This window comes from Heterodontus francisci, chromosome 8 (assembly GCF_036365525.1).
Source record: "Heterodontus francisci isolate sHetFra1 chromosome 8, sHetFra1.hap1, whole genome shotgun sequence".
In the NCBI taxonomy this organism is placed as follows: domain Eukaryota; kingdom Metazoa; phylum Chordata; class Chondrichthyes; order Heterodontiformes; family Heterodontidae; genus Heterodontus; species Heterodontus francisci.
The window spans coordinates 67,316,500-67,336,992 of record NC_090378.1 but is presented as its reverse complement, the minus strand read 5'-3'; the positions used below and the strand labels follow the sequence as shown (position 1 = coordinate 67,336,992).

General features: G+C 43.1%; 1 protein-coding gene across 7 annotated transcripts in view; it reads right to left on the bottom strand.

Moving 5' to 3' along the window:
* Positions 1–20,493, bottom strand: part of LOC137372881 (guanine nucleotide-binding protein G(I)/G(S)/G(O) subunit gamma-12) — a 156,561-nt gene that overhangs the window by 125,727 nt on the left and 10,341 nt on the right. For 3 of the 7 annotated variants that reach the window (XM_068037268.1, XM_068037267.1, XM_068037271.1), the window contains exon 2: positions 8,668–8,707. The exons of 3 other annotated variants lie outside the window; for them this stretch is intronic. The gene's annotated coding sequence lies outside the window, so the exon portion shown is untranslated. Of the gene's footprint in view, positions 1–4,122; positions 4,148–8,667; positions 8,708–20,493 lie in introns of those variants that run through there. One more of the 7 variants, XM_068037269.1, reaches the window with a different exon arrangement.

Genomic DNA, 20,493 nt, shown 5'->3' with positions numbered 1-20,493 from the left:
GAATCAGGGGGGAAAAAACACTCTGCTGGTTGGAGTCATATCTAGCACAAAGGAAGATGGCTGTGGTTGTTGGAAGTCAATCATTTCAGTCCCACGGTATCACTGCAGGAATTCCTCAGTGTAATGTCCTAGGCCCAACCATCTTCAGCTGCTTCATCAATGACCTTCCCTCCATCATAAGGTCAGAATTGGGGATGTTCACTGATTGCACAATGTTCAGTACGATTTGCGACTCCTCAGATACTGAAGCAGCCCATGTCCAGATGCAGCAAGACCTGGACAACATCCAGGCTTGGGCTGATGTGTGGTGGGAATGTTACTTGCCACTTAAGTGCCAGGCAACGACCATCTCAAACAAGAGAGAATCTAACCTTCTATCCTTGATGTTCGATGGCATTACCATCGCTGAATCCCCATCATCAACATCCTGGGGTTACCATTGACCAGAAACTGAACTGGACCAGCCACATAAATATTGTGGCTGTAACAGCAGGTTGGAGGCTGGAAATTCTGTGACAAGTAACTCACCTCCTGACTGACAAATGCCTGTCCACCATCTACAAAGCACAAGTCAGGAGTGTGATGGAATATTCTCCACTTGCCTGGATGGGTGCAGCTCCAACAACACTCAAGAAGCTCGACACCATCTAGGATAAAGCAACCCGCTTGATTGACAACCCATCCACGACCTTCAACATTCACTCCCTTCACCACCAACACACAGTAGCAGCAGTGTGTACCATCTACAAGATGCACTGCAGCAACTCACCAAGTCTCCTTCAATAGCACCTTCCAAACCGCGATCACTGCCACACAGAAGGACAAGGGCAACAGATGCTTGGGAATACCACCATCTGCAAAATCCCCTCCAAGCCACATACCATCCTGACTTTTTCACCCAGAAAGCAGTGGATGTCTGGAATTCACTGCCCGGATCGGTGGCAGAGGCAGAAACCCTCAACCCATTTAATAGGTACCTGGACCTGCAAGGCTATGGACCAGGTACTGGAATGTGGGATTAGAATGGGCAGCTAGTTTTTTCAGCCGGCGCAGACACTATAGGTTGAACGGCCTCTTTCTATGCAGTAACTTTTCTATGGTTCTACGGACCGGAAACTATATCGCCGTTCCTTCTCTGTCACCGTGTCAAAATCCTGGAACTCCCTTCCTAACAGCACTGTGGGTGCACCTACACCCCAAGGTTTGCAGCGGTTAGAACCATAGAAAAATTACAAAAATGGTTCAAGAAGGCAGCTCATCACCACCTCGTCAAGGGCAATTAGGGATGGGCAATAAATGCTGGCCTAGTCAGTGACACCACATCCCATGAATGAATAAAAAAAATTAAATTCCACCAGCTGCTGTGGTGGGATTTGAACAAGTGTCCCCAGGGCATTAGCCTGGGCCTCTGGATTGCTAGTCCATCGCTTCCCAGAGTAAAAATGTTGCGACCTGAGACAACTTCAGGTTAAACTACTATTCCAGATTTATTTACAAATAAAACTATACACAATAGGAAACATACATTGGTAAAAAACTACATAGCACAATCCTTATTTGATAGAACAGCAATCTTTGCACAAACTGAAATCATTGCACAAAGGATTAATATAACCTTCCCGAAAAGCATTCTCTTTACAAGTTTTTCGCCATATACCAATTCCTTTGGGTGAATTAGCTAAACCTTTCTGACCCTAGATACACACAGTCTACAATTTCAAAGTTTATCTTTCAAGATAAAAATCATAATCACAGAATTGCTACAGCAAAGAATGAGACCATTCGGCCCATCATGTCCACACCGGCTCTCTGAGCGAGCAATTCACTTAGTGCCATCTCCCCATAACCCTGTACGTTCTTCCTTTTCAAGTAACTATCTAATTCCCTTTTGAATGCCTTGATACAGAGTGCAGCAGAGGCAGGTTCTAACAGTGCATTCCAGATCCTAACCACTTGCTGCATGAAAAAGTTTTTCCTCGTGTCGCATTTTCTTCTTTTGCCAATTACCTTAAACATGTGCCCTCTCGTTCTTGATCCTTTCACGAGTGGGAAGTTTTTCCCTATCTACTCGGTCCAAACACGTCATGACTTTGAATACCTCTATCAAATCTCCTCTCAGCCTTCTCTTCTCCAAGAGAAACAGTCCCAACTTCTCCATTCTATCTTCATGAACAAGGTTCCTCATCCCAGTATTACAACCAGGTGAGAAAGGTGTCTAGGGGTCCCTCTCAGCCTTCACCTGGTCTTACTGTAACAGGGCTTTTTTTTTTATACACACAGTTTTTAACTCCCCCTTGGTGAATCCTTGTTCACCGCTTTCCAATTATAAGGCAAAGAAATGAGCACAACAGGCTTTCTTAGGTTTAAAGGTGAAACTTTATTAAACTTAAACTCTAACTCAGTTAACGCCTACGGATACACGATGCGCCCAAGCTAGCTTGCATTAGCAATACACATATACAGATAGGGACAGAAAAAAGCAGAGAGAAAAAGATAAAGTGGAAAGGTTTGAGGCAATATCTGAAGACTTTTTTTGTTACGGGTCTTCGAGCTCACTGTATTTTTCTTGCTTGTAGGCAGATCTTGCTTTTCGTTGGGGCCCAGTATTCTTCTTATATCTTGTTCACTGTAGGATACTTTTCTCTCTTGGGGCTCACGTGTCTTCAATGGATTCCGAAGCTGGTGAGAAAGAGATGAGAGCAGACAGGAGGGGCTCTTTTCAATCCAGGAGCCAAGAGCTTTCTGGCAGTTCAAACACTGTCTCCAAAACCCCCCAAGTTGGCCAGGAGGGTGGTCACATGACCCACTGGTTTGACCAGGTCTTTTCTGCGTATTGTATGGGAGCAGGGAACAGCCCCTTTGTTCAAACACTGTCTGCTAATACAAAAAAATGTCTTTCCGGCCAGGGGCCTGGCAATTCCTTGTAACAGGCCTTTTCTTCTTCCCAGCAACAATTTGAAATTTAGTGTCCATGTGGTGAAATTAATGTGCCTCTTTCTTGGCAGGTGGAGGCCTGTATGACACTGGGAACCATTCTCGTGAATCTTTTCAGCACTCCCTCCAACGTCTTCACATCTTTCCTTAAATGCGGTGCCCAGAACTAGACGCAATACTCCAGCTAAGGCCGCACTAGTGTCTTATATAAGTTCAACATAACCTCCTTGCTTTTGTACTCTATGCCCCTATTAATAAAGGCTAGGGTACTGTATGCTTTATTGACTGCTCTCTCAACCTGTCCTGCCAGCTTTAATGATTTATGCATATATACCCAAATCCCTCTGTTCTTGCACCCCCTTTAGAGTTGTACCCTTTATTTTATATTATCTCTCCATGTTCTTTCGACTAAAATGAATCACTTCCCATTTTGCCGCATTGAACTTCATCTGCCACTTGTCTGCCCATTCCACCAGCTTGTCTATATCCTTTTGAAGTTCTATACCATCCTCATCACATTTCACCATGCTTCCAAGTTTTGTATCATAAGCAGATTTTGAAATTGTGCCCTCTACACCAAGATCCAAGTCATTAATATGTCAAGAAGAGCAACGGTCCCAACACTGACCCCTGGGGAACTCCATCACAAACCTTCCTCCAGCCCAAAAAATATCCATTAACCACTACTCTCTGTTTCCTATCACCCAGCCAATTTTGTATCCATGTTACTACAGTCCCTTTTATTCCTATAAACTATAACTTTGCTGACAAGTCTGTTGTGCGGTACTATATCAAATACCTTTTGGAAGTCCATGTACACCATATCAAACAACCCTCTTGGTTACCCCTTCAAAAAACTCCAAGTTAGTTAAAAACAATTTGCCCTTAACAAATCCAGGCTGGCTTTCCTCAATTAACCCACGTTTCTCCAAGTGATATTAATTTTGTCTCGAATTATTGTTTCTAGAACTTTCCGCGCCATCGAAGTTAAACTGACTGGCTTGTAGTTGCTGGGCTTATCTTTACATCCTTTTTTGAACAAGGATGGGACATTTGCAATTCCCCAGTCCTCTGTCACCACCCGCAAGTCTAAGGAAGACTGGAAAATTATGGCCAGTGCCTCCGCAATTTCCATTCTCACTTCCCTCAGTATCCTTGGATGCATCCCATCCGGTCCTGATGCCTTACCAACTTTAGGTATAGACAGCTTATTTGATACATCCTCCTTATCAATTTGAAATCCTTCTAGTGTATTAATTTCCTCCTTTTTCACCGTGCCTGGGTAGCATCTTCTTCCTTGGTAAAGATGGATGCAAAGTATTAATTTAATACTTCAGCTATTCCTCCTGTCTCCATGCATAAAGCCCTCTTTTGGTCCCTAATTGGCCCTGCTCCACCTTTTGCCACCCTTTTACTATTTATATGCCTATAAAGATTTTGGGATTCCCTTTTAGGTTAGCTGCCAGTCTATTTTCATACTCTCTCTTTGCTTCTCTTACTTGCTTTTTCACTTCCCCTCTGAACCTTCTACATTCAGCCTGGTTCTCCATTGTATTATTTACCAAACATCTGTCATAAGCACACTTTTTCTTCATCTGTTGTTTACCCTATCTTTCCCCTTTGCGGGAATATACTTTGACTGTGCCTAAACTATCGCTTCATTGTTCAGTTACCGTTTTTCCTAGCAATCTTGGATTTCAATTTATTCAGCCCAGATCCATTCTTGCCCCATTGAAGTTGGCGTTCCCCCAGTTAATTATTCTTACTCTAGATTGTTCTTTGTCCTTTCCCATAGCCAACCTAAACCTTATGATACAATGATCACTGTCCCCTAAATGCTTTCCTGATATATGATCCACTTGCCCACCTCATTCCCAAGAACCAGGTCCAGCAGTGCCTCCTTTCTAATTGGACTGGAAACATACTGCTGTAGAAAATTTTCCTGAACACACTTTAGGAACTCTTGCCCTGATCTACCCTTTACATTATTATCCCATTACTACAACATTTACAAGTAGAATGTGTGAGCTTCCAGTATCCAAGGAACTTGATCCAGTCTCATCAAAATTAAAGACTAGTCAGAACAGGGAGGGGTACACACACATTCTATTTGTCTATTTTTCTTTGACACTTACAAGTACAACTTAAGAACGCTATAATATGCCCCATATGGTATACTCAATTTAGCGCCGAAAATGATATCCAAGGAAATAACTTAAATGGTTATTAGATTAAAAAGATACGAATCTCAATGAATGCAAAACAACTCAACAGCAATAAAAGTAATTTGAAAAGGGAAGTCCAAATGACTTCAAAATTAGTTGAAACTTTAACGGTTTCCTCTACTTCAGCTTGCAGAACTGAAACTAATAAGACTTTGCAAGGAATTTTAACCCCTAGGATAGACAGGGGTGGGAGGAGAGTTTTTAAAATCTTGGAAAACTCAACCCATCGTGAACGCATCTACTTCCGGTTTAACTGGGGTGGGTTGAGGATCAGGTCAGTACCTTGCTCTCTCGAGCTGGGTCGGAATTATCATCTTTAAATGAAGCTGTTTGACTCAGATTTTAGCAGTCACGTGGATTTAACCACTGTGGGACGGATTTGCCAGTGATAGGGAAACCTTGCTGTTCAAGGGGTTTGGGGGGGGGGGGGGGGGGGGGGAGGGGGGGTGGTGGTGAGCATGAACTGCCAGCTCCAGCAGCTGAGGTGCCTTTTCAACACTGCTTGTGATCCAGGAGGAGCAGGAGTGTTTCTCAACAGCCCCACAAGTTTACCTGCTACAGTCTTCGTCCCTCCCCACAGTCCAATCTTCAGCCAGGGGGCCCACAATCTGATCTTGACCTGTAATCTTCCTCGCCACCTCAACCATCTCCTTTCCCCCGCCATATTCCTGCCTCATTCACCCTCTCTCCCTTTCCCACCACAATCCAGTGACCCCACACCACCATCCTCCTGGCTGCGACCTTCCTTCTGTGGGCTTGCCGCCCCATAGCCAGTCAGCCTCTCAATTTGGCCAGCTACCGGGTGGGAAACGGAGGAATAAAAAAGTTTCAAATGAGGTCCTGTCGAGCGCATTCCCTGAATTTCTCAGCCACTAATCGTCACCCTGCTCCCTCAGTGCAAATATCAGGGCCATTGTCTCCATTCCAGTCTTTATTAGAGTTTGTCCAATACATCCTAAACTATTCAGTGGGTGTGATCTGAAAACTATATCAAAATCTTAATGGTCAAATAACAAAACTGCAAAAACAAGATACAATATTATACCCTACATAGGAACAGTTTCTGAAAATTGGGCATGCTGAGTCACAATTTAACATGTCTATTTACAGAGAAATATCTAAACCTAACAGCTTGATAATTAAATTTAAACATTATCAATTCACAGCCCAATAAAGATTTCAACCAATTTTAAACTGACAGTGTCAAGGTTCAGAATGTCCTGCACCTCAAACCTCATTACAGTAATAGTGTTGGTCACAGATTTAGGTCCAAACCATTAGCAACTTAGTAAGTAATAACTGTTCTTTGCTCGAGAATCACACAACGAGGTTCAAATCCATTCTGTTGGGAATCGGAGCATAATGGTTATGTTACTGGAGTAGTAATCCAGAGGTCTGAACTAATGACCCAGATACACGAGTTCAAATCCCACCATGGCAGCTGGGGAATTTAAATTCAATTGATTAATTAATTAATTAAATGAGCTAGTATCAGTAATGGTCACCACACAACTACCAGATGGTTGTAAAAACCCATCTGATTCACTAATGTTCTTTAGGGAAGGCAATTTGCTGCCCTTACCTGGTCAGTCTATGTGTGACTCCAGACCCTCAGCAATATGGTTGACTCTTAACTGCCACTTATTTGTTTCAAGAAGGCTGCTCAGCCCCATCTTCTCAAGGGCAATTAGGGATGAGCAATAAATACTGGCGTTGCCAGCGATGCTGACATCCCATGAATGAATAAAATAAAAATCTAGATTAGCACAGCTTCTCTTTTCAGTTGAATTCAGTGACAGATGCAGTACAAACGAAAAACTTAATTTTTAAAAGGTTTTAAATGAAGGACCAGTAAAAGCTCTGATACACATTAACCCGTGTAATTTAGTTAGTAAATTGGAGCACGCATGAAATATTTGACCCATACAGATTCAATAAAATGAGATTACCTACTGGGTAGGAACGTCATTCTTCAAATACCTATCCACTACACACAACTTTGACTTGACAACTTCTGGTAAAGCCACAGTGTGAGCACACACATGAAAGTGCCATCAAGATCACTGCAACAGCTTCTCTTCCTGCTCCCGCACCATTAGCTTGTGTCCCCAAGGATCTATCCTTGGCCTGCTCCTATTACTCGTCTGCCCCTCAGCAACATCAGCCAAAAGCAGTGTTAGTTTTCACATGTACATGGACGACACCCAGCTCTACCTCACCACCTCTCTCGACTCCTCCACTGTTGCTAAATTATCAAACTGCTAATCTGACATCCAGTACTGAATGAGCAGAAATTTCCAATTAAATATTGGGAAGACCGAAGCCATTGTCTTCAGTCCCCACTTCAAACTCCATTCCCTAGCTACCGACTCCATCCCCCTCCATAGCAACTGTCTGAGACTAAACCAGTTCGCAACCTTGGTGCCATATCTGACCCCAAGATGAGCTTCTGATTACACATTCACAGCATCATTAAGACCGTCTATTTCCACCTCCGTAATATTGCCCAACTTCGCCCCTGCCTCGTTTCATCTGCTGCTGAAACTCTCATTCATGACTTTGTTTTCTTCAGACATGACTATTCCAATGCACGCAAGGCTGGCTTCCCACATTCTACCCTCCGTAAACTTGAGGTCATCCAAAACTCTGCTACCCGTGACCCATCCACCTACCACCACGGTGACCTATATTGGCTCCCGGTCAAGCAAAGTCTTGATTTTAAAATTCTCATCCTTATTTTCAAATCCCTCTATAACCTCGCCTCTCCCTAGCTCTGTAATTTCCTCCAGCCTCACTACCCACCCACCGCACCACCCCTCCACTCCCCCCAAGATACCCAAGCTCATCTAATTCTGGCCCCGTCAGCATGTCCAATTTTAATTGCTCCACTGTTGATGGCCAGGCCTTCAGTTACTTAGGACCTAAACTCTGGAATACCCTCTCCACCTCTCTATCTTGCTTTGCTCCTTTAAGACACTCCTTAAAACCTACCTCTTTGACCAAGCTTTTGATCATCGACCTAATGTCTCTTTTTGTGGCTCGGTGTCAAACTCTGGGCCTTGGGACGATTTATTATGTGCTATATAAATACAAGTTGTTGATATTGCAGATAGACAAGGGCGTGCCGTTGGTTGCTGCTGACGAGATCAAGCTCAGATTCTCAACTCCATCTGCACGATTCTGCAGGAATAACCTGCTGCCGGAACGGATGAACAGAATCACAATATTTGGACAAGGTGAAGCACAATAACCTGTTTGATATTAACTTTATTACGGTGGTCGGGTCAGGCGCGGAAAAAAATTAAAGGACTCGAGCCTGGGTTGGAAGTGGTCGGGTCGGGCCCGGGTCAGGTTTCAATTTTATACCCGAGCAGGCCTTTATCAATCAGTTAACACGAACCCTATCAAAACAACATCCCTGGAGAGATGGTTGACTGCAATAGTGATACATGGTGGTGGGGGGGGAATAATGGATAATGCACATCATTTCAAGAATAAAGAAACTTACCAGGCAAACAATCTATCTTCTTCATTCCGCATCCTCCACACTGTAGGAGCACATAAAAAGGAGCACAAATTTAGGAGCGTGAACCGTTGCATAGTAACCATTCCACCTGTCAAAGCCAAATCTTCTAAAGGCACTGGCACAAATTACAGTTAAATTATCAACTGAAATTTGATTGAGAGATAACCAGGAAGCAGCTGTAGTTTGGGTAGAATGATCCTAAAGCTTCAGGATATCATAATATCGGGCTAATATAATAGAGGACCACTACACAAACATTTTCCATTCTAGGTTTTAAACTCAGCCTTGTGGGAACTAATCAAGGCAACTATCAGAGGTTGACAGCCCCTGCTGTAACAGTCGATTTTAAACTACCCACTTCAAGCAGCGAGATTAGAATTCCAGAGTAACACTGAGTTTCCAGGTGATTCTTCATTTTATGTATGATGGGTGAGCTGCACATATAAAATTAGTGCCTTGGGTTGGCAGCTCACCCACTGAGGGTAGTAAGGTCTTCCCCTAAAAGAGACATTGCAATGTTCCTGGCATAAAAGCAGAAACAACCAACTTCCGGTTCACCATGATGTTAATGAGTCGTTGAAGGTTTGGCAAGCTGCCTTGATTTTCCAATTGGGGCAGGGATGATCTTGGTGGGACAACCAGAAAAGAGCAGACATGCTATTCCCCTTGGAGAGGCACTATATTTTGAAGAGCTGGAAAGAGGATTTATCAAGTCACCACCAAGTCAATGAAAGCAACATATACCAAGTACAAAGCTGCAGTGCAGAAAGAATTTCAATGACCTTGAAAGCTAAAGCAAAACCACTCCCCCCCACCCCACCCATTGGTTATAATGGCATGATGCTAGTTTCTGTAATCACTGTATGGTATGAGCACCAGGCAATCCAAGGCAAAGCTGAAGGTCCTGTTGTTAATGTAAATTATTTGTCCCCTTCTATCTTTCTTCCAAAACTTCCTAGGTTTCCCCGTCTGAGAACTGAATTTGCATCTTTTGCCAGTTTCTCTCTCATTTTACCTCATGCCATCTCCGAGCTCATATCGTCTATGAAACCCATCGCCTGCTCCCTCGACCCTATTCCCACGGAACTACTGACCACCCAACTTCCCTTCCTGGCCCCCGATGTTAGCCGATATTGTTAGTGGTTCTCTCTCTTCAGGTACTGTCCCCCTCTCCTTCATCACCACCCTATCCTCAAAAAAAAAACCCTCCACCCGTCCCCCCCCTTGCACACTACCGCTCCATCTCCAACCTCCCTTTTCTCGCCAAAGTTTTTGAATGTGTCGATGCCACCCAGATATGTGCCATCTTTGGAACTCCATGTTTGAATCATTTCAATCAGTAAGCTATCCCTCCTCGTCCTTCTCGACATGTCAACAGACTTTCACACCGTTGAGCACACCAGTCTCCTCCAACCCCTCTCCACTAACATCCAGCTGGGTGGGTCTGTATCCGCCTGGTTCCATTATTATCCATCTAGTCATAGCCAAAGAATCACCTACAAAGGCTTCTCTTTCTGCTCATGCACCATTACCTCTGGTGTGCCCAAGAATCTATTCTTGGTCCCCTCCTATTTCTGATCCACATGCTGCCCCTTGGCAAAATCATCTGAAAACACAGTTCAATTTCCACATGCATACTGACCCGCAGCTCTAGCTCACCACCACTCCTCTCGAGCCCTTCACTAAACTGCCAGACATCCAGAACTGGATGAGCAGAAATTTCCTCCAATTAAATATTGGGAAGATTGAAGCTATCATCTTCATTCCTGCTCCAAATTCTGTTCTAGTGTCAAAGGAGGGTTTTTAATTCATCGGTTGGAAACTCACATTAAAATTAAAAAAGGAAAGCTGGAATATAGAGACAACTTTTACAAAATTTTGCCACAGCTAAAAACGGCCAGCACTATTTGCATTTGAAAACCTTGCACACTCCAAGGCATCAAACGTGCTGACACATGTCTGATTAGCCTGTACCCAAAACAATGGCTTGCCCTATTGATGAAGCTACCTTAGATTGCTTTCATTAGCAAGACATTCAAAGCTATCCTGGGACATTAACATTGAAAGTGCGAACCCCTCCAGGGGTGAACATTGACACCATGAGGTTTGACAGCTTGAAATTCCTAAACCTGAATCTCATTAGAAGATACCACAGACTACATTGAGACAGTCATGCGACTGTCTGTCCATCACTGTGAAAGCAGGGAGTTTCCCTTGGACAAGCAGACAAGCCAGTGACTCATTCTGGGCGGAAGCTAGAACGGCCATCTTTCTCTCTCTCCAGAAGTGGGACATGCGAAGCCTAGCTGCCGGCTGGTTGATCCAAGACAAAGACACTGAGAAGGAAGCCCTCTGCTCAACTGTCTCCAAGAACAACTACCAACGAAAAACTTCAGGACCACAAATTCAACCAGAAGACCACTCAAGTCACCAGTCCCCACAAACTATTTTTTTTTTTTTAAATTTGTTCTGGACTCTAATCCAACACAAATCTATTCCTCTCTACTCTGTAATCTATTTGTGTGTGCGCGCACGCGCGCGCGGGAAAGTGTAGTGTGATTTTATTATTTAGATCGGGTTTAGATTGTCAAGTATAATTCACTCACTGCTTTCATGTTTAAACTCAAGAAAATCTGTCTGATCAGTTCTTTTATGATCACAACAAAGGTAAAAGATAAAATACTCACTGAAGTGCTAAGCACATCCACTGTTTAAAAAGGAATAAACCCTGTTGCGGTCAAATAAGAGGAAGGACAAAAAGGGAGCCTTGTGACCCCTCCTCACCTGATCATAGCACTGGCTGCTGACTCCACCCCTCTCCCTGGCAACAGTCAGACTAAACCAATCAGTTCCCAAACTTAGTGTCAAATTTGACCCCAAATGCTTCTGACCACATGTTCACACCATTACTAAGACTGCCTATTTTCATCTCTAACACCTCTCAACTTCGACCCCAACTCAGCTCATCTGCTGCTGAAACTGTCATTCATGCCTTTGTGACCTCTAGACTGGACTATTCCAACGCACTCTTGGCTGGTCTTCCATATTCCAACTTCCGTAAACTGGAGGTCATCAAAAACTCTGCTGCCCACGTCTTAACTTGCACCAAGCCCCATTCATCTCCCTGTGCTCGCTGACTTACATTGGCTCCTGGTCAAAACGTCTTGATTTTAAAATTCACATCCTTGTTTTCAAATCCCTCCACAGTCTCACACATTCTTATCTGTGCAATCTCCTCCAAACCTACAATCCTCCAAGATATCTGCACTCCTCGGATGCTGGCCTTTTGAGCATCCCCGATTTTAATTGCTCCACCACTGGTCGCTGCGTCTTCAGTTGCCTAGGCCTGAAGCTATGGAATACCCTCCCTAAACCTCTCTTTCTTCCTTTAAGACTCTCCTTAAAACCTACCTCTTTGACCAAGCTTTTGGTCACCGAACCGAATATCTCATGTGGCTCGGTATTATATTTTGTTTTGTAATACTCCTGTGAAGTGCCTTGGGACATTTTATTATGTTGAAGGCATTTATATAACTATAAACTATTGCTGTTGTTGAATCTCAAATGTCATCACTGATCAGAAACTGAACTGGACCAGCCAAATAAATACTGTGGCTACAAGAGCAGGTCAGATGCTGGGAATTCTGCAGCAAGTAACTCACTTCCCGACTTCCCAAAGCCCCTTTTCACCATCTACAAGGCACAAGGCAGGAGTGTGATGGAATACTCACCACTTGCCTGGATGAGTGCAGATCCATCACTACTCAGGAAGCTTGACATCATCCAGGAAAAAGCAGCCAGCTTGACTGGCACCCCATCCACCGCCTCAAACGTTCACTCCCACTACCACCGGTACATGGTGGCTGCCATGTGTGCCATCTGCAAGTTGCACTGCAGTAACTCGCCAAGTTTCTTCAATCAATTCTTAGGGAGGCAGTGGTGTAGTGGTAATGTCACTGGACTAGTAACCCAGAGACCGAGGCTACTGCTCCAGGGACATGGGTTTGAACCCCACCACAGCAGATAGTGAAATTTGAATTCAATTAAGCTGGGAATTAAAAAGCTAGTCTATTGGTGGCCATGAAACCATTATTGATTGTCATAAAAACTCATCTGGTTCACTAATGTCCTTTTCCTTTAGGGAAGGAAATCTGCCATACTTACCTGGTCTGGCCTACATGCGACTCCAGACCCACAGCAATGTGGTTGACTCTTAAAATGCCCTCTGAAATGGGCTCGCAAGCCAACTCAGTTCAAGGGCAATTAGGGGTGGGCAACACATGCTGGCCTTGCCAGAGGCATCCACATCCCATGAACTAGTGAAAAAAAACCCCCTCGATTTTAAAATTCGCATCCTTGTTTTCAAACCCCTCCATGACCTCACCCCTCCCTATTTCTGTACTTTCCTCTAGCCCTAAACCCTCCAAGATATCTGAGCTCTGCTAATTTTGGCCTTTTGAGCAGCCCCAATTTTTATTGCTCTACTATTGGCGGTCATGCCTTCAGTTGCCAAGGCCCTAAGCTCTGGAATACCCTCATTACACCTCTCTCCCTCGCCGTTGCTTTCTGCCTTTAAGACACTTCTTAAAACCTACCTCTTTGACCAAGCTTCTGGTCATCTGGTCCAAGATCTCATGTGGTCCTAAGACAAATTTTGCTTTCTAACGCTCCTGTGAAGCACTTTGGATTTGAGGTTCATGGAGGGGAATGTGAATAGCCTTCCTGAAGATGCAAGGACATGCATTTATACCCTGCAAAGCAGCAGCTCAGAAATAACGTATCCTACTTAGGAGAGGTGGTGGTGCAGTGGTAATGTCACTGGACTAGTAACCCAGAGCCCAGGTGTATGCTCTAGGGACATGGGTTCGAATCTCACCTCTGAAATTGCCTAGCAAGCCACTCAGTTCAAGGGCAATTAGGGATGGGCAATAAATGCCAGCCTTGCCAGCGACGCCCACATCCCACGAAAAAGAATTTTAAAAATGATTTAAAAAGGTGACATGGAGGGAGGTGAACTGCCTAATGCACAGAGCAAAATGAACAGGAGCAGGCAATGACAGGAGAGAGGAAAATGAATTAGCTATTCAAGAATCAGTTCTCTTCTGTTGAGGATATGGATGCAGACCTCAGCAGAAAGCAGTTTTTAAAAAGGATGTTTTTAGACCATAATATATTGCTAAAGGCAATGGCCATCGTGCCTCAGAGCTTTCGCCATATTGCAGCTACGTGGAGCATTCCAGTATTCCATATTCCACAGGAGATCCTAATGCATGAAATTAAAGCTCTGCAGTCTGTCACAGATATATGGTCACCTAAAGGACATCTACATCAGAAACTCCCTCCTGCACCCCCATGACAGAGGCTCTAACTAGAGCAGGTCTCCGAGATGCTCCTAGCATCAGTCTGAGATATTGAATGAATAGGGGTCAGTATCAGTTCAATGCTCCTGCTAAAGTCTGTTCTCTTACTGATTTGTAGATGTGTTGGTATGTTATGTTGAGGCAGGGCCTAATAGAAGGAACAGATGTGCAATTGGCATAGATGAGATTGCTGTCTCTCCAGATGACTATTTCTGTATCCTTGTATTCTCCCCAACCAATTCAGAAAACATGAAGGCCCAAACCATCCTGGCAGCTGTGAAAGTCTAGCAAACTGCAAGCAGGCCTTCTCTGGCCCACACTCAACATCGACAAACAATACCATCTCAGAAGCCTTTGACTGGCGTTCCACATAAGCGATTATCAGCAAAAATGAACAGTATGTAACCTTGTGACATGGGTTGGTAACTGGTTGGAAAGTAGGCGATAATTGACCAAGGCTCAAAGCAAAGACAAAAACACATCGCGTCCTTGTCAAAGAACATCTCTACGCTGATGATGCTGCGCTAGTCGCTCACATGAAAACTCAGCTACAAAGACTCATGAACTGTCTTTCCCATGCCTTAAAGCCTGGCTCGGGTCTAAAATTAAAACCCAATCTGGGCCCGACCCAACTACAGCTAACCCGAACCGGGCAGAGTCCTTTAATTATTTTTTGCACCCGACCCGAATATGGTTCATCCGTTCTGGCAGCAGGCTATTCCCACAGATGGAGTTGTGGGGGGGGGATCATGGGTAAGCCTGATCCCATGACTTCCTGGAAGCAGCACTGTCCAGCCCGACCCGAGCCCGAATGCTTGACTCGGAATATAGACCCGACCCAGACATATGTAGTCGGGTCTCGTGGGGTTCGGGTTGGGTAGTCAGGCTTTACTATGCCTGTAAACTTGTTCTCCTCGACTATAAGCATCAAGAAAACAGCGGTGTTGCATCACCGTCCCTGATCACACTAAATAACAGTCCACTAGAAGTGGTTAGCAAATTCTGCTACCTCGGATCCACAGTGACAGACAATTTGTCTCTTGATGCAAAGCTCGATACACGCACAGAGAAAGCAGCCACCGCCTTCGGCCGACTCGCAAAACATGCGTGGGATAACACCAAGCTGACCCAAGGACCGCGCTGATGGTTTATAAAGGCCTGTGTTCTCAGCATCTTGCTGTAAGGCTGTGAAACACGGGGGACTTACAGCTACCAGGCAAAGCAGCTCAATAATTTCCATCTTGGCTGTCTGTGCAGAGGTATGGGTATATCCTGGCAGGACAAAAATCACCAATCCGGCAGTCCTCTCAAGTGTGTTGGCACTAATCAAACAGACAGCTTCGGTGAATCAGACACATCTGCAGGATGTAAGAGATTGTTGCATACCCAAGGACCTTCTGCATGGTGAGGTAGCTGGGGCCAAGATAACCAGTGGGGTGCCCAAAGCACCACTTCAAAAATGCTTGCAAGCGTGGCATAAAGGCCCTAAATGTCAACTATCACACCAGGTATTCACTAGCTGTCAAAACAGAGAAATGGTGACACAGCTGGTGGACTGGCATGCAAATACCACGATGACCAGTGGCTACAGCAACTTGGCAATAGGTGCCAATACCAAAAACAACTCTGTCACTTGGCAGCTTCACGTGTGCTACTTGCGACAGAACCTGCCTCTCAAGGATTGACCTCCAAAAAGGTGCACCAAGAGAAGACAGCCCACCTAAATGGAATGTTTGCTGCCTGTTCATCACCTTTCGTAAAGGATGCCAACACAGGAAAGAGACTAGGATGTGACAAGTGATGATCTGTATTGGGCTTTTGACTTATTAACTTGGAAGAATATAAAAGAAAGCTGTATATTCAAGTTTGCAGTTGACAAAAAGTCAATGATGAAAGGTCACTGACCTGAAACGTTAGCTCTACTACTCTCTCCACAGATGCTGCCAGACCTGCTGAGTATTTCCAGCATTTTCTGCTTTTATTTCAAATTTCCAGCATTTGGCAGTATTTTGCTTCTATTACAATGTAAAGTGTCTTTTTTGATCCATGTTCACTGTATGTAATTCAGTTTTAAAAGATTTTAAAGTTGTGTAAATTAAGGCAGGTGGTTACAAAAGAGAGTCTAAATGAGTGGGCAAAACTACAGCAAAGTCTGAAGTCAATCACTTTGGACTGAAGAAAGACTCATGGCAATGTTAAGTTGAGAGACTAGGAATTGTGAAGGAACAAAAGGGATTTTGGTGTCGGTGTACACAAATCACTGAAACCTTGTGCACAGGTACAAAAAATAAAATCAAATAAGCTAACGGAATGCGGCCTTTAACTCAACAGGGTATAGAATTTTTTAAAAAGTGAGTAAGTGATATTACCAAAAGACATTTATTGTTGATAAATGTAGCGTTATGGTATGTCGAGCAGGAAAATGGATCGACATGCACAAGTTGCTAAATAGAGTCATAGAGTCATACAACACAGAAACAGGCCCTTCGGCCCATAGTGTCTGTGCCGGCCATCAAGCACCTACCTATTCTAATCCCATTTTCCAGCACTTGAAACGCCATAGCATACAAGGCTATGGATCAAGTGCTCATCTAAATACTTGTTAAATGCTGTGATGGTTCCTGCCTCTACCACCTCTTCAGGTAGTGCGTTCCAGATTCCAACCACCCTCTGGGTGAAAAGTTTTTCCCTCAAATCCCCTCTAAACCTCCTACCCCTTACCTTAAATCTATGCCCCCGGTTATTGACACCTCCGCTAAGGGAAAAAGCTTCTTCCTATCTAATCTATCAAGGCCCCTCATAATTTTGTATACCCCAATCATGTTCCCCCCTCAGCCTTCTCTGCTCCAAGGAAAACAACCTTTTCAGTCTCTCTTCATAGCTGAAACGCTCCAGCCCAGGCAATCACATCCTTCCTATAGGACGGTACCCAGAACTGTACACAGTACTCCAGCTGTGGCCTAACTAGCGTTTATACAGCTCCATCATAACCTCCCTGCTCTTATATTCTATGCCTCGGCTAATAAAGGCAAGTATCCCATATGCCTTCCTATGTTCTATCATCCTAAATGTTCAAAACCAGTGCCAAGGCTATAACAAAGAAGAATGCTATGGCAATCCAATATTTAAAAAAAGGACTACAGTGCCCTTATTCCAAGACTTTTTTGATATTTATTTTGGTGACATGGGCAGCACTGGCAATGCTACATTTATTGCCTAGAACATTAAGAGACAACGTGTAGTGTGGAACTGGAGTTTCATCTAGGCCAGATCATGGCAGCAGGTTCCCTTCCCTGAAGTTGGAATTCCGCGAGTTTTCATGGTTATTTTAATTGGGTGCCATTTCTCAAATCATCAGATTTCAATTGCCATGGTGGGATTTGAACTCACGTCCTCTGGACTACTAGTTGAACACCATAACCATTTGGCCATTAATCACTGTAAAGGCTAGGACAACTTCCATGTACACTGGATTTGGAGCTTTTCAGGCTAAAAAACCCAACATACTTATGAAAATCTGAAACTTGAGTATTGCTGAAAATAGAAACATGTTGTCGAAGCTTTTCATCCAGAATACTGTGTCTAGTTTTGATCACCTGATATGGTGCGTAATTAAGAGCTACTGGGAAAGATTCATAGGAGGGCCAATAGATTACATAGTTTAAAAAAAAAAGAGGGATTTTCCAGAAATCAGTTTCGTTGAATTGGTTTTTTAAAAAATGTTTTGCCTCCCCCAGAAGAATAAATAGCTGCTGGCGGCTAGGACAAATTTTAGGAACATGCAACATGACTGTCGGAACCAGCTCAATGGACCACCTCTCTCCTCCTTCTCTCTTATGTTTGGGTAAATACATATTTTCCACAAGACTTTTTTTTTTTGCTTTTCAGAAATCTAAATCCTCTTGTTCTATGTGCTCAACTGATCTTAAAGTAAACTTCTAGGTACACTGGACTTGGAGCATTGCAGGCTAAAAAAACCCCAACATATCTATGAAAATATGAAACTTGAGTATTGCTGAAAATAGAGACATGTTGGCGAAGCTTTTCATCTTGCACTCATCAGGACAATCCATAAGAATACCAATGAAGGAAAAATAACTATACTGTATGAGGAGTCCTGATTGGTAGAGGCATTACGATGGAGAATGCCCCAGTTTACAGAGACAGCCAGTTAACTGCCAAGCTTTGCTTGAAATTTAACCCAGGCAGCTTGACTTTGGTTCATTCCTCAGGGCAATGCCTTGATCAGCGAATGGCTGCCATTTATTTTATTTAGCTGGAACAGGCGCAATGTTTGTACATGCTCTTTCTGTCTGCAAAGAACAGGGCCTTGTGTATTAATATATGTAGCTTCCAGTACACGCAAATGCACCACACTGCGAGCCCTGACAATCTTAAACTGGTTGTCAGCGTATTTCTTAGCACACAGATGATTATTTAGCAAATGTTGTCCAATCACAGAATCACAGCTAAACAAAATAAGTGACAGCCATTCGCTGGTTCATTCCTCAGGATAATGCGTTGACTAGAGTCAAGCTGCCTAGGTTAAATTTCAAATAAACAAAGCTTGGCAGTTAACGGTCAGTCACTGTAAGCTGGTGCATTCTCCTCTACCAATCAGCACTCCCTTCTCATACAGTATAAAGTTGTTTTCCCTTCATTAGTATTCTTGCGGATTGTCCTGATGAGTGCAAGACGTAAAGCTTTAACAACATGTCTATTTTCAGCAATACTCAAGTTCTGTACTACCAAACAACTATTTAAAAATATGAAACACAAGAATGCAAACAATGGGAAATTTCAAGTATAAAGGTTCACATGCCAATGCATGATCAGAAAACCGTAGAGGTGAACCAATCACACTAAATCTCAGTATCTTTAAAATATGTTTGCAGATCATTTTTCTCCAACTGCGCAAATTGTCATAGTATAGATGTTACAAATATAGCGAAATCCTATGACAATACAGTGCCAGCATTGAACAATTACAGATCTGCTCAGAATGCAGTAATAATCCAAAAACTCTCAAATGTAAAAGATTTAACATTGACAAAATGAAGACTTGATACTGAAACATATTGTTTAATCAAATTACAATCAGAAATTCAGTGCAGTTTCAAATAACATCCAACATATCATGCAAGTGAATAATTATTTTTTTTTCTCCAAAATATCAGACCTTTCACCACTTCCAACTAAGAAAATACATTTGAAGCCAAAATTCTCATACAAAATGTCAATATAAATCAGTAATGCCAGCATATGCGTCAGTCTGCTTCAGATACCTTAACAGAATTGCGTGCAATAGCATCAATAAGAATTAGTTGAATGAGATATATTGTACATACAGCAAGACCTTTGTTTTGAGGTCAAAGACCAAATTTCTTCTGCTATCAAGTCAATCTAAAAACCACCCCATTTAATTCATGATTTTAAAAACCTATGAAGCACAGTTCATTGGAAACCACATTTAAATTTAACGTCCAGAGTAATCAGTTCATCACAGCAATGCATTCAATCTGTGTAAAAATGCAATGTGGAACAAACAAAAACTACAAGAAAGAAAAAAGGACTCTGCAAATCAGTTATAGAAAAAAAAAAGGGACACCAGATAAAAGATGAAACCTGTGTAAATATTCATATTGCCATATTCTAGTTCCTTTATGAGTTTCAGCACAAACATATGTGGTACAACACAAAATACACTATGCAATGTCACCTTGCAGAATGCTCTCTTGGATAATATCCTCTCAAAAGTCTACACGACTTCTGTAAATTGTACTCACTTATTCAGTTATAAGCTGCAATTACTGTGGATCTTATGAAGCACACACTTTATTCAAATATTTCTTTTCCACAGCAGATGCTCCAGGCAGCACGCTTTGCTGACAAATCAAATTCAATCATGATTCCACAACACTAGCTGCCCAAAGATAATTGAATGCTATCAGCTTTCAGACATCCAGTCTAATTCAGACCCATGAGCAACATAAATCAACAACCACCACAGGTAGTATTCACCCAATGCTGAAGTCACTAAAGGAAACGCTACATACAGTTGTCACAATTGAAATCTCCAGCAGAGGAAAGTCAGACCTCGCAAGCAAATAGAACAAAACAGAATATTCTGTAAAGCCAGCATATAGAAATAGTATGATATCCATTCACCTTACAATATCCGGTTATACCTCCTTCGACATTGAACTTATGAGCCCACATTCAGATATTCTCAAAACAACCATTTATATAGCGCCTTTAATGTAATAAAATGTCCCAAGGCGCTTTACAGCAGCATTATAAAACAAACGATGACACCGAGCCGCAAAAAGGAGATATTAGATCATATGACCAAAAGCTTGATCAAAAGGTAAGTTTTAAGCAATGTCTTAAATGGAGGAAAGCGAGGTGGAGGGGTATAGGGAGGGTATTCCAGAGCTTGGGGCCGAGG